Source organism: Rhea americana, unplaced genomic scaffold (assembly GCF_003343005.1).
Source record: "Rhea americana isolate MKP2758 unplaced genomic scaffold, rheAme1 scaffold_12, whole genome shotgun sequence".
Classification (NCBI taxonomy): Eukaryota; Metazoa; Chordata; class Aves; order Rheiformes; family Rheidae; genus Rhea; species Rhea americana.
Window position 1 is genome coordinate 1711352 of NW_028185261.1, and position 13736 is coordinate 1725087.

The 13736-nt window shown below is 35.2% G+C and overlaps 1 protein-coding gene across 4 annotated transcripts in view; it reads left to right on the forward strand.

Moving 5' to 3' along the window:
- Nucleotides 1–13736, forward strand: part of CALCRL (calcitonin receptor like receptor) — a 65310-nt gene that overhangs the window by 16389 nt on the left and 35185 nt on the right. Inside the window, exon 1 of one of the 4 annotated variants that reach the window (XM_085321839.1) lies at nucleotides 7134–7153. The exons of the other annotated variants lie outside the window; for them this stretch is intronic. The gene's annotated coding sequence lies outside the window, so the exon portion shown is untranslated. Of the gene's footprint in view, nucleotides 1–7133; nucleotides 7154–13736 lie in introns of those variants that run through there. 4 annotated transcript variants of the gene reach the window in all.

Consider the following 13736-nt stretch of genomic DNA (forward strand, 5'->3'; position numbering starts at 1 on the left):
CCTAAAATAAAGCTTGGTGGTCATATAGGCTTAAATTAATCTAATTTTGAGGAGGAAAAGATTTCTTTGTTTATATGATAAACATGAGAGGAAAAAAATCCTGGCTTGGCCCTACCTGTGACTACAGAATAGACACTCTTTTAGAATTTGTCATCATGTAGTTACATGTATTTTCCTGGGGAAATTGTACCTCTCTAGCATCTATGTATTATTGCAGCTACTCCAAGGAAATATTTGCATATAGGAGTAGTATCGACAAGATTCCTTTATGAGGTGAAAAATTTGTGATAATATATAGACCATGAACAAGAAAGCACTAACAGACTACCAAGAGCTGCATTTTCCCTTTTTGCACTATGCAGATCTTTGCTAGCATCTTTATATCACCCTTCTTTCAGCAAGTTATAGTGAGTTTAGCTTCAGAACAGTAGTTATTAGATATTATTGTGCCTATGTGCCTGTTAGTAATATGGAGAAACCAGCTTGCCCTTGGAAGAGCATTAGGTACACAGAAGGGTACATGGTTTACCCACCTGAACTACTGCTTATTTTGATGAGCTAAATCTGTTCATCAGTTCTTGGGCTCCAGGCTCAGCCACTCCCCCTCTGAACTGGACTAATTGTATTCATATAGAATAAAGCTTCATGTTGAATGTGTTGAATATAAATTTGTACAGAATCTTTCTGTCCTCTTAATGTGTAGATCTGCTGTAATAAAAACCACAAGCCTTCAAACTAAAGTCATATGACCTGCTATTAGTTGTCTGTTCTCAAGGATGAAACAGTTTAGATATGTGCTTATATTTGCTGATAACTTTGATTTTGTTTTGCTTTGCTCTTAATTTGTGAATTGGTTCCTGGCTATTGCACCTAACTAAGTAGCTTAGTTTTTACAAATTTTAAATGATAGTCAGATAAGTTTTATAACACAGGGACTAGAAATTTGCTGGCTTAAGCAGTTGCAAGATGCTATTGGGCTATATAGAAATGCATTCATGCCATGAAACTGTAGCTGTAGCTTGACAGGTGCTGTAAAACTGCCAAACCTACCAAGTCTCTAGTAAACTAAAGAAAATGTGCAAGTTTGTTTACAGATACTGGGATTGATCCTTCTTTTTCCCATCCTCACCTTTTTTTCCAGTCCAAATGATTTTTTTCTTAAGAATTTGGCTCCCTAACAGAATCTTCATAAGGCCAATTTGATGTTGTTGTGGACACAGATRTTTTTGATTTGTTAGCAGTGACATGACGTTTTCAGGAATCAAAATATCACAAGGATATTATATTTTTCTAATGTAACTGATACTTTTATATAAGACTTGGTGCCATTGTCACAGGTATAATTGGACTGGGACTTTACACCCTAAATGGAGRATCTACCATCTTGAATCACATCTAGGCCAGTGAGCTTTAGTATCCATCTTTTGACTTTTGTCTGTACCCTGTGCATGATGCTTCCTGAAATGAAAAAAATAAATGCTTCAATTAAGGAGCTTAACTTATTTTTGYGTTGCTTTGCATCATGAAAAAAAAAATTTCTCAGATCTTTCGGGGACTTACTTATTACTCTGAATCCTGTGTAACTTCTAACTACAAATTTAACTGAAAGTCTGGGTAATATTATGCTATTGTTGTTATAAAAGCTGGTGACTGCACCCGAATGCAAGATCTTCTACGTTTATAAGTTGTAGAGGCAAGTTATATGCAATGCTATATAAAGTAACGTATTATTTTTATACTTATCAGTCATTAATTGTGTTGACTTCCTCTTCCTCCTGGAACTAGCACAGAAAGGAAGACATGTCTGTGTTTTGTTTAAAGTCTTGATCAACAGTCACTCCCTAGAACTTTCTTTTTTACTTTTCTGAAGTTTACTTGCTGATAACTGGAATTTGTAGTCATGACAAWACTCACATTTGCCAGCTAGACGGTAGGATTTTTAAGCTTCTGCTACTACTGTCCTCTAGGGAAGGTAACAAAACCTGTATACAATGGCAATTTTAGCATCTAGCATTATTCAGGACTGGATCAGGTCCCACCAGTGACTCTAGTAATCTTGGTCCTTTCTACATTAGCATGAGAAGAGAATGGGATTAATAATGTCATCATGTAGCATTCTGCAAACAACWCTAATGCCTTCAAGTGGTAGTTAACACTTCAGTGAATGTTTTCTCTCAGGATGGCCTAAGGGCCACTGCAGCGTGGAGAAGAGTTAAAAAAAAAAAAAAAAAATTAATCATAGTTCCTGTAATGAAGGACCTTTGCAGGGAAGAGCCATGATCACGTCCAGGCTTCTCCTGGGCCAAAGGAGCTAGCAAGACATAGAAGCACTTATGGGCAGTAACCCTGAAAAAAGGGAATGYTGGAGCAGTGGCTTTCCAAAGTCTGATCAGACTGCAAGCAGAGAAGTAGTATGGGGGAACGATAAGTGTGTGAAGACTTACCTTTGCAAGCTCTGCAGTTAAATAAAAATTACTCATATAATTTATATCAATTTATGTCAATAAATCATTACTCAATGAGAATTAACAGTCTGAAGTACCAAAAATGACAGGACTTTCAAACAGATTTTAATAGTTCTATGGAACTCTGAGCTCCCTAACGGTTGCATCAGAAATAAATTGTGTTGAATGTTAAGAATTGCCTTTAGAAATCTTACGTTTTTATAGCTTAAGCAGTTTAACTTTCTCCTATAGCTTTTAGTAGAAACAAGAAGAAATAATATGCATATAATCCTCAAAGTTATCGAAGCATTACACCCTTGGACAGAAATGCAGTTGATGTTGCAGAAGCATCACTCTGAAGAACAGAATTCTGAAATTCATAGCTCAGAGAACAGCTCTGTGCAAAAATTTCTTAGTTATCCCCATAGGATGTAGTAGATATAGCTAGGACGAGCAATGCTAACAAACCTTAGGATGTAGCAGAAAATACGTCATAACTGCTTTTGCCAAGAAACTAACTCAAATTCCACAGTGATCAGCTCCACCTATGTCACAGTCCTGTAAGAGAGGAAGGAAGGATGTTGCTTAGTGAAACACAYTTAAGCCATTTTGTGACAGGAAAGAGCACAGATACATAGCTTTTTCAATGAGAATTTCATATAAATCAAAAATTCTTTATGCCATGAAGCCTAGTACAGGTTATCATAAAGAAAATTTTATACTAGTCGGATCTGAAATACAAATGATATAGAAGTGAAATACAGAACAGACATTTCACAGCCTGAGTAAGATAATTGTATAGTCCCAAGAAATACACAAGAATTACATAGTATGGCTGTTAAAGTTAAGTACCTGAACATACTGAAAAATAAAGTTATACAAAATCGTAGTTTAATTTTTATGGAATATGATTTGATAGAGTATGACCCTAGTACATAGTTTAGCATCTTTCATAAATAAAACACTTTACAGAATTAAAATACAATTATGTGAAGGCTCCATAAGCACAAAATGCAGTTATAGGTGATATCCATACTCACAGTTTTAGCTTTTGGAAATCTTATGGGGCTAGGGCTCCATAGCAGTATGCCCTTTACTGCTTTCAAAGAATCTCTTAGATCTTTAATTTCCAAGAGAACGGTCACCAGAAGTCTACAGAAAAGACCTTGAGCAAAACTTAGACCTAATACAGCAATATAGATGCTTTTTTTAAAATATTAGGTTTGTTTGGCCCTTTCAGTTTTTGCTAATGTGATGAGAATGCTTTCTTTTAGAGAATATATACACACACACACACACACACAAAAATATATATAAAAGATTATACTTCAGAGCTATTTATAGGGCTGATTGGCAAAGCCCAGCAGTGTCAGTTGCTATCACAGAAGCAAGTTTCTAAGCTCAACAGATAATACTTTGGTAAAACAAATCTTTGTTGTAAAAAGATGCCGCCCTTTTCTCCACCACCTCTCTATACYTAAGACTATTTGAATCTTCTGGTCATTTATACTCTGAGAGGAAGTGTTTCTTGCAAAAATGACTCCATATTTATGTATTTGTTAGTGTTTCTGGTATACGCTGTTTAAAAAAGTAGTCTATATAAACAGAACAAATTAAATACAGCCAGCAGTACTCATCTGTCCTAGCGATTGTTCTAATACATTACAGTTGCTGGAAAACTGCACAAGTTATGTTTGCAGTGTTCTTCCAGCTGTCTTCTGACAGCCATGCAGCGATGATGTTTCAGCTCTTTTGTTGGGATCTCACCCAAAATTTCCATAATGCTCTTCTGGCCTTTGTTGGAGTTTCTCTGAAACTTTTCCTTACTAGTTTGCCCCTTCTTTGCTCTCTCTTAAGTTGATTCAGTGACCCCTTTTCACTCTGCCTGTATTTTTGAGGTGTTTGATTCAACTCTGGGCATGTGACAATTTAGTGATGTTAGTGAAATCACTACAAAACCCAAAATATAACCAGACTSTGTATTTTTTTTATACCTCATCGTATTTTCATTTTCATAGATTTGATTTTTTTGTGTGTGTGTTTTTTGTTTTTTCCTCTCCCCATAAACCCTCCATCTTTAGTCAGGTTTCCTGCTGCTTAAGCTAATCTGTTTTCATGGAAGCCAGGGAGGGATCTGTAGCATTAAATGTTGGGAGTGAATTTCAGTGTCCCAGTACAAAGGCATCTGCTGCTGCTCTAGAGGCTCGCCTGGCTGGCAGTTGCCTGTATGTGGCATGTGSCAGGAGACCTCTGTGGCCACCTTTGGCTGATGTCTTCTATAACCACGTGGAATTTCAAAGGACCCACTAAACTGTGCCTTTGATCTTGATCTCTCTCTCTAAGCCGTTACACATATGAATAATACTTTTTATGCACGCAAGGAGTAATGCTGGCAAGATTCAGCACATACATAGTCACATTTGTGGGTTGGCAGTTTGGTACCTTGTTTTAAATAGAGTTAATACTAGGGATTGATTCTGCTACTAGCAGTTTGTAAAATAACCAGAATGAGAGCCAATAATTTTATTTGAAATGCTTTTACATTTTCTGCAATATTCGTATGTAATGTTGGCCTTTTCCTATTCTAGAAGATAAATTAAAATGAAAGATTTACTATTTCTACTGCACTAACACATGTTGTGAATGTCCCCAGTKTATTACCTGGACAGAAGAACTGCTAATGATATACATATTTAAAAAGCTAAAATTGGCCTATGAAGTTAACACCCTTTCAGTTCTATTGTTTTGAGTGCAGAGATTTGAGAAATCCTTAGTGTATGAGGACAATTGTAAATACATTTCTTCAAGCAAAAGACTGTAAAGTTTGTTTTTTGATGTGACTCTTATTTTGAAAGAGCCCTTCAAAATCTAAATGAAGACTTAAATCTTGTGTCTGCAGCTTTTTTGAATTGATACTCATGATAAATATCAGATACTAGTTTATGAATCTCCTGCAGTGTAACATGGTTGTCTAGCTCTTATGTATATTGTGCGTAATATACTAATGGAATTTATATTTTATTTTTCTTTACAATGTTTTTCACATTTATAACCAAGAAAAAAAATGTTTTCTTTTTAAGTAATAATACTATTCTTATGGTTGTTGCCTTTTCTTTCATGTTCTCTGGCACATGTTTAATAGGTTAAAGATTACATCTTCGCGATAGTTCATTCTGGCATGATAATTTTATCACTTATAATAGGAAGTAGGAGAAATATGAGTTTGGTCACCACATGATTGCTTTAAAAATCAAGAAATTTTAAAAGTAATATATTTCAGTTCTTTTAATTTGTCTGAGGTGCTATGGAGATGTGTTCAGTGGATTCTCTTCAGCCGCAATGTCTTGACTGACCGCTGTGATTGCTGTATGATTATGTATCTACGCATAGGAAACTTTCATTCATTATGAGGCTCTATGGGAGTAATGAAGGTATCATGAAAGTCAGTGTGACTATAGTTGCCAGACTGTTAAAACTGTGAATTTAAAGCAGCTTTATTGATGCTTGTATATTGCAGGAGACTGTTATTTACTGGAATATAGCATTAGTGGTTCATTACACTTAGTGATTCATTACAAGTAGCTAGCCCTGAATATCATTTGAAAATTGCAATCAGTACACAATGAAAAGGCATAGTCAGTTGGTTATCAAGAGCTCCTTGTGTAAGTCATGATGAAGATCGCTGAAAAAAAATGGACTCTACATCATTGTTATATTTAATTCAAAATGCTAGTATTGCTTTATAGTGAGTTCAGGCAATTTAAAGTTCACTAGCTGTCGTGACTATAGGTCATATCCTGATCAATCAATATGGACAATGCATTAGACATATATGAGTGTTTTTTTTTAATTTAGTAAGCTTAATTATGATTTCACTAGCATTGTTTTAGGAGCATTGATCTATTAACCAAGAGCCAGGTGGTTATTTACAAGGTAAAATTTGTAACAGCTTGATATGAATAAGTAAAATTGTATAGCCGTATTTTTTACAGACATTAACAAGCAAGAAAAACACAATACTTCCTTTTTTTCTGGATTGGGTAAGAAACACATTAAAACAGYCGGAATAGAAGAAAATAGTCTAAGGAGGGTCAGAGAACAGTGGCAACTGTTGCAGCAACAATTGTCAGTAATGTAAAAGAGTATCCTGTTTTGGGTTCTGTTTGTCTGACCAATTTGAGAAATAATGTATCAAACAAAGACAATAGAAATAAAAGCACTTAATGTTGTAATGCTGAAGTTAATCTTTCAGTMGGGGACACAGCATAAGGCACACACTGCTAGCTTAGGAAAAATAATTTTGTAAATCCACAATTTTATGTTGTTATCTAGGATCCATGAGGATTAATACTCTAGGAAACAGAGACTTTTGTACTCTAGGCCTTTTTTCATAAATATTCCCAGCCAGGGTTGAAATGGTTCAGTGTCTCTTAATTGTTGCTTAAATAAGTAAWAAGTCTTCTTATTAAAACAAAAATAAATTTGTAGACACCCCTTCTTGAATCTGAATTAGGGGAAAAAAACAAACAAACAAACAAACAAAAAAAAACTCCCGAAGGTGTATCAGTCTATGAGAATGTTAAAAACCAGAAAAGAAGCCTGTACTCTGGGAATCTTTTGTGATATTTTTCAGCATTTGAACATAGTAGAGCTGGGCTATGCTACGAAGATAGTATGAAACATGTCTCCAGTCTGCCTGGACTTACGCAGTAAATGTAAGTATAAGCATTATGCAGTGAGACCTGATTAGTAGGAAGTAAAAGCTTCGGTGCTGTTATCATCTTCTCTTGTCTCTGGAAGCAGTATGTGGTCTGTGGAGAGACTGGCAGTCTTTGGTTTATCCTGTGGATTTAAGCAACTGACTCTACATTCTCATCTAGAAAAAAATAGGGTTGTATGGTCTGACAGAGCACAAGGGAAGGGAGTGTGTATTTTATTTGTCGTCTTTTGTAGTGCTTGCTTTGTATGTTACAATTAGTTTGTGTTGTTATAACAATTACATAGTATTTTTAATTGACACTTGGTCTATTTTAACAACGATTAAGTGCTTAAATATACTTTTTTGTATTAAGATTGTTTTAAATGTAATTTTTAAAAATAGAGCTTAAGACTATGTTTGGATTACCRTTAAAATCGGTTTTAATTACTACTTTTATCCATGTTAAATATACAGTAAGTAGAATATGAGCCACTTAAATTCTGTGTTATTATCTCAAACACTTGAGGGAGTTTACTGCTTATATCTTTCAAAATGGTTTTCAGATTTACTTGCAGGTTTTTGTAGACCTCTCTGAAACTATAAATCAGAGTAGAGTGATTATGAACACTCCACTTCTTGCTGGTATTCTCCTGTGGTAGCAGCTGACAGACACTTCGGTTCACAGGACTGCCTGTCAGACATTAAACTGGTTACAAGTTACTCTTACATAAGATATCTCACTAAGAGCCAGCTATTGCTTCAGCATTCCTTCACAAAACTCCCACCAAACTCCCACCAAAGTTAGCAGCTGACTGTAAAGTACCGAAATCGGTACRTTTTAACTATCTTGCTCCCGTCTTTCTTCTGTGTTCTTCCTCAGTGCCTCTCTCTGATACTAAAGGAAAGACTATATACGTATTTTGAAGGGGATTTTTTGATTTGTTTCTTGTTTTTAGAACTGAACCCATTTTCTCCACACTGTAATCATTCTACATCCAGTAGCACTTTATAGTTTCAGTAGCTGGCTTGGTGACTGCATTAGGATCAGTTTGAATTTCCCATCAGTTTGATGGCCTAATTTTCAACAGATGTTTTAGGGTCATCCTCGTGGTAATATCTGACCCTCCAAGGTGACTAGCCAAGTGGGGTTCAGAGTTCATATCTCTGGGTGACAACTACTTTAGATTTAAAGTTTTCTTATTCCTTAAAAACACTTGTTTTGTTAAAGGTTCATTTTTCTTCTCCATAACCTTCTAAAGGGAYGTAATAAGACAGAACCTGAGGATTAGTAATGACTTCAAAGTTAGAAGTTGTCTGATAGCAACATCCTGGAAATTAACTTAGTCTGGTGGTTGCAAATGATACTTACTGAAATCTGAATATCTCACAGAATTCAAATTTGGGAGATGATGTCTTTTAGAATAGGCCAAACCAAACACAGCCGAACTTGACAGTGCCACTCCTGATCAGAGTGTGTCTCTAGCACATGCTACATTTTGCTCAGATGAAGCAAAAAATGTTCCATTATCACTGTACTGTTATTTAAAGCTGTTAAAGAAGGTGCCAGATTTATTTTTCTGCACTGTCCTCATCACTGAGCAGWTATAAAATATGCTAGTTCAATACTTGTTTTCTAATATTATCCTGAGAAAGGAAAATATATTTATTGTAAAAAATGCAAGTTTTCTTCTTGCAAATTTTGATTTAGTTTGAGAAATCTGGAGATGTTAGAAAATGAGAAGCTAGGTCATGAAATGTTATCAATTCTTTGTACACTATAGACCTGCAGCAACAACAAAGCATTTTTATTTCTGTAGGAATAACTTAAAAAGTCAATAGAGCACATTGCTCTTGTTAGCTTACCAGTAAGACTTGCATTCAGTTAAGAATTAGTACAGAAATTTTGTGTGAACTCTTTGCCCAGTTATGTATCTCAGTGATAAAGCACATGATAGATAGATAGTTGCTCTTACAGTTTCTGCAGAGAACAATGTTATCTCACCACTCTATATGCTGATTAATTCAGAATATCACATTCATTACCTACTGTGTTTCAGCAAATATCCTGCTCTATCAACAGCAGAAGGAAGCCAATGCAGGAGAAATCTGYGCTGCAGCAAAGGAAGTTTGGCATAAGCTACCTTGATGGAAAAAGATGCAGGGTTTTTTTTGTTTGTTTGTTTGTTTGTTCCTGAGTGATTCCCTCGCATGGAATCAGTTGGGTGATGTTTCTGCTGGCTCTAGCAATGTCAAGGTCATGGAAGTTTTGTACTGTTTTTCCCCCATTGCTTGGAAATTTGTCTCCCTTCCCTCCCCACCCCCCCCAACCCCAAATCCCTGCCAAGCCAGCAGCTGTGAACAAAACTTGTCAGCAAAAGGAATCTGAAGTTTTGCACGCTCTGTGGAACAGGATACACAAATACAACTTGGAGCAGGGGAACAGTTGAGAGACACAAATTCACACCCTCTGAATAAAATGTGTTTATGAAAGGGATGAGCCTTTTAAGGTGTCATGAAAGTTACAGTGCATAGAAGAGAATGCGAACAAAGATTATTTTTTCGTAATGACTTCTGGTACCTTAGTCTGAGAATTGTTAAATAATGCCTCAGAGTTTAATGCTCAAGCTTTTCTGTTGATGTCAATTAGCAAACACTGGCACACTGATGGCAAGAACTGGTCTGYAGAATTACGAATTTGGTTGGATGTGGTGTAATTTTATTTTGGTAGATAYTATCCTTATCAGAGATTCCCATAGAATTCCACTAATTTTATTTATACTTATGATTTATTTTTAATAGAAAAGAGGGAAATCAATGTGAGAATTTTGTAGGTTTCTTTTTTTCTCCAGGGAAATAAATGCAGGATGTGTGTGCAGAAAATATGCACACCTATATTAAGGCTATCTAATATTTTCCATGCTTGTAATGGAAATTTTCAGTTGCTTGCAATTTTGACAGGCTTTAGCTGACAATTTCCATGACATGTCTCTGTATTTATGTTGTTATTTTTACATTCAAAGAGGGGAACAATGTGCTTATATATGTAAACAACATATAAAAAGCATTTATACATAGCTTATGACTAGAATAGCTGTGGTGGGCTTCCCATTCTTCTGTGTTGTAGTTGTAGTGCTTGTAATGTTTTGTTATTACATTTGGAATGCAATATTTCTTCATCAAATACCTTGTCCAAGTGAGAGTTGAGTTTATCAAGGCTGTGATTTTGTGTCTGATTGTATAATATTCATAATGTTCATAGTTAATATTTGTATTTGAGCTTGCATTCAGGTAAGACAGGGTGGGATAGTGCAAAAGGATATGGAAAAGTCTGTTTGTAATTAAAGGAACACTAATTGGGCTTTAGGGACTGTGTGTAAAATATACTAGTCTTTCCCACGGCCACACCCTTGAGCGTATGATCTTTGACTGAATTCATGGAAACATTCAGACTGCTTCCTACAGTTTGCAGCTGGCTCTGTTTATAAAATTTCTGCTTTACAAAGAGCAGAGGATTTTATGTGATAATGTGCAATGATACATTTCATTCTGCTGCAGTGTTACTATACAGCTATGAAACAGATGGAATGCATCAAAAAAAGAGCGAAACATGCTATGTTGCCTGCCCCTGCAAATAATACTTAAATGCTAGTAATAGTCATCTTTGCAGTTCTCATTCTGAGGACAGTGAAACAGTGCAGCTCTTGAGTATTAAATATGCATACGGCATGCAGACTGCATGCCAGCCAAACTGTTAGAAAACTCGCCAAATGCTTTTGCTATTTCAAATTTTTAACATCCTTCCAACAGTACARTCGCTGCAAGTGGAATTTTTCAATGGCAAAATATCTCCTTGCTATTAATACCATGGAAATGTAATATGATGGCAACTGAAATGCAAAGCGAGTTAGACGTGGGGCCCATTCAGTGCATTCTCTAGTCTCAAAGAGTTGCTAATGTCTGGTACTTGAAAGAAATAAGATTTTTGCAAAACATTACTGGACAAATGTGCAAATTAGGAAAGGGTTTCTTATTTTTTTTCAGATATAGATTGACTATTGCACTTTCAAGGGGAAGAAATCTTACTTAAATGGTATCTCAAAGAAGATTTCAAAAYGTATTATTTCAGTCAGAGATGAAGATGTTCTCTATTCAGATGCTCCTTGTGTTCAGACAGAAGAGCTATCCTCATGACAGAGAGACAAGTAAAATATAATTCTACAGTGTAAAAGAGAATTGATAAAGGTCGCCATAGAAGTAGTTTCTAGTTAGTTGAATTTGTCTTCAGATGTCAAAACRGTCATCACTGCCTTTTTGGTTACTGTACATAAGGAAGGATTTGAGAATCACAAGTTTATACTAGTGCATGTCAAAACGGTCATCACTGCCTTTTTGGTTACTGTACATAAGGAAGGATTTGAGAATCACAAGTTTATACTAGTGCATGTTGCTACTTTTACAAGTCTTAACATTCTCCATGTGCATTTTCAAATTAGAGTGAAGAACATGTAGGTCAGGTACCATAATAGGGGTTAGTGTAGTTACATGGTAGTGGTTTGCTTCCTGTTCAAAGGATTGCACTTGTCATTTTAAGATATTATTGATTATTACTATGACACTGTAATTCATTTTTAAAATACCAGTGACTCTAGCAAAAGAAGTGTTTCGTTGGTCCTAAGAGCTTGAAGCAGTTCAGAGTTGTGCTTACGTGAATATTGTGGAAGGGTACGAACGAAGCTGAAGGGAATGTCCATTTAGAAGATTTTCAAATGTTGCTGAATGGTATTTTCTTCTCTTTTTCAACACTAATGTTAATTCAGATTATTGGAAAATGATGTTAATGTAAAATACTGTTGACTATAACAATGTTTTGGTACATGCCTTCACTTGAAAGATTTGTTTGTAGACAGTAGAAAAATTCTTTATCATTCTGCTGACATTATAGCTGCCTGGAGGAGATTTTTGGAGCTAATCTGTGAGGAGGAGAATTACTACTCTATATAAAAAGCCCCAGTTATAAATCTGGCATTGTTGTGTTCTTAGTCTGCTTTTTGAGTATGTGCATCCATTCTTTTCTGTCATTAGAAAACATCCACAAGTTTTTGTTCAGCTTCAGTATACTGAGTATAGGCTCTGATTTTGAGAGTTAAGTTCTGTGTCTGTGTGGGTCACAAGAAGATATGTGTACTGATATGCAACTAGGAATCATTGTTCAAGACTATACACTTTAAAAAACATATAGAAGGTAATTTATTTCTATACTGTAGGATTAACTTTAACTACTTTTAACTTTATTGAATCTCCTTTATGGCTAGTGTACTCTGTATAAACCCAGTTAAAATTTGCTGCTAAGATTTTAGGAATGTACAGATGAAAAAAAACATAGAAAAGATGGGAAATAACTGTAGTTAATTAAAAAGCAAAGACGACATACTTCAGACCACTAGAATTCAAATGGTTGTTTTTGACTTCTGCCTGATCTTGGTTTTTACTACAAGACCAATTGGTAGTTTTGGTACTTTAGCCCAGTGTAACTCAAAATGTCTAATATTCAAAGGGAGAAATACACCTGATCTTGTCCTCTCAGCTTCTGGCATGTGAAATTTTAAATTTAAGAGGAAATGTTTTGAATTGTGGTAACTTAGGTTGACCTAGAAATAGGCTTTGAAATAGCTGGTGGTTCTGTCAGTTTTGAATAAGTATACCAAATTGAATTTTTTTTAAAGCTTTCTTGAATTTACTTGAACTTTTTTTTGGAGTAGTAAGTGCATGAGAAATAGCCTATGTGAGAAAATTGTGATATTTTGCATGAAATTCCATCTGAAATTTCATTTTTAGCCAGTCCAAAAATAATACTGGTGAAAAGAAAGCTGGTTTTAGGATTCCTTAATTCTTTGTATTATATTTTAAAATAGAATCCAATACAAAGCCAAAAGACCACAGTGCTTGACATTTGCATTGAGAGTTTACCTTCATGTTGCTCATCAGTTCTGTTCAAGTCACTAAGCTAACTTAAACTCAAAAAAAGTTAACAGTTAACTCAAAATATTTAACTTAAAAGTAGGACACAAGTTCTGAGGCCGGGGTTTCAGCAGCTCTGTATTTATGCTAGCATAAGCAGTTTTCTTTCCTGGCTACCTGCTCCCTCCCTGTCCTGCTCTCAGTTGTTGGTGTGGCATGATCTACCTAAAAATTAGTGACTTCATAAAACTTAATATTAAAAACAGCTTTATGAAAGCATAATTTATAGTTGGATCAGAGTATTTTGTGTATATTTGTATGTAAATGCTCAATATTTGTAAAGGTTGATCTAGAAGAAACTCTGACATAAATCCTATGTGTATTAACAGCCAAACTGTGATGGGAATGGGGAGGCTAATGAGAGAAAAACCTTGCGTAGTAAGAGCTGAAAAAGGATGAGTCCTGATACATTGATTAATCCATTCTTGCCTTTCCATTGCATTTTTCTGACTTTGGGAAAAATCCTYGACCTGTGGAAATACCGTTCTTGTAAAATTTGTATATGCTAATGAAGAAATAACAAAAAACTTTTAAGAAAATGACCTCATGCTGTAAACATTTTCACAACGAAACTT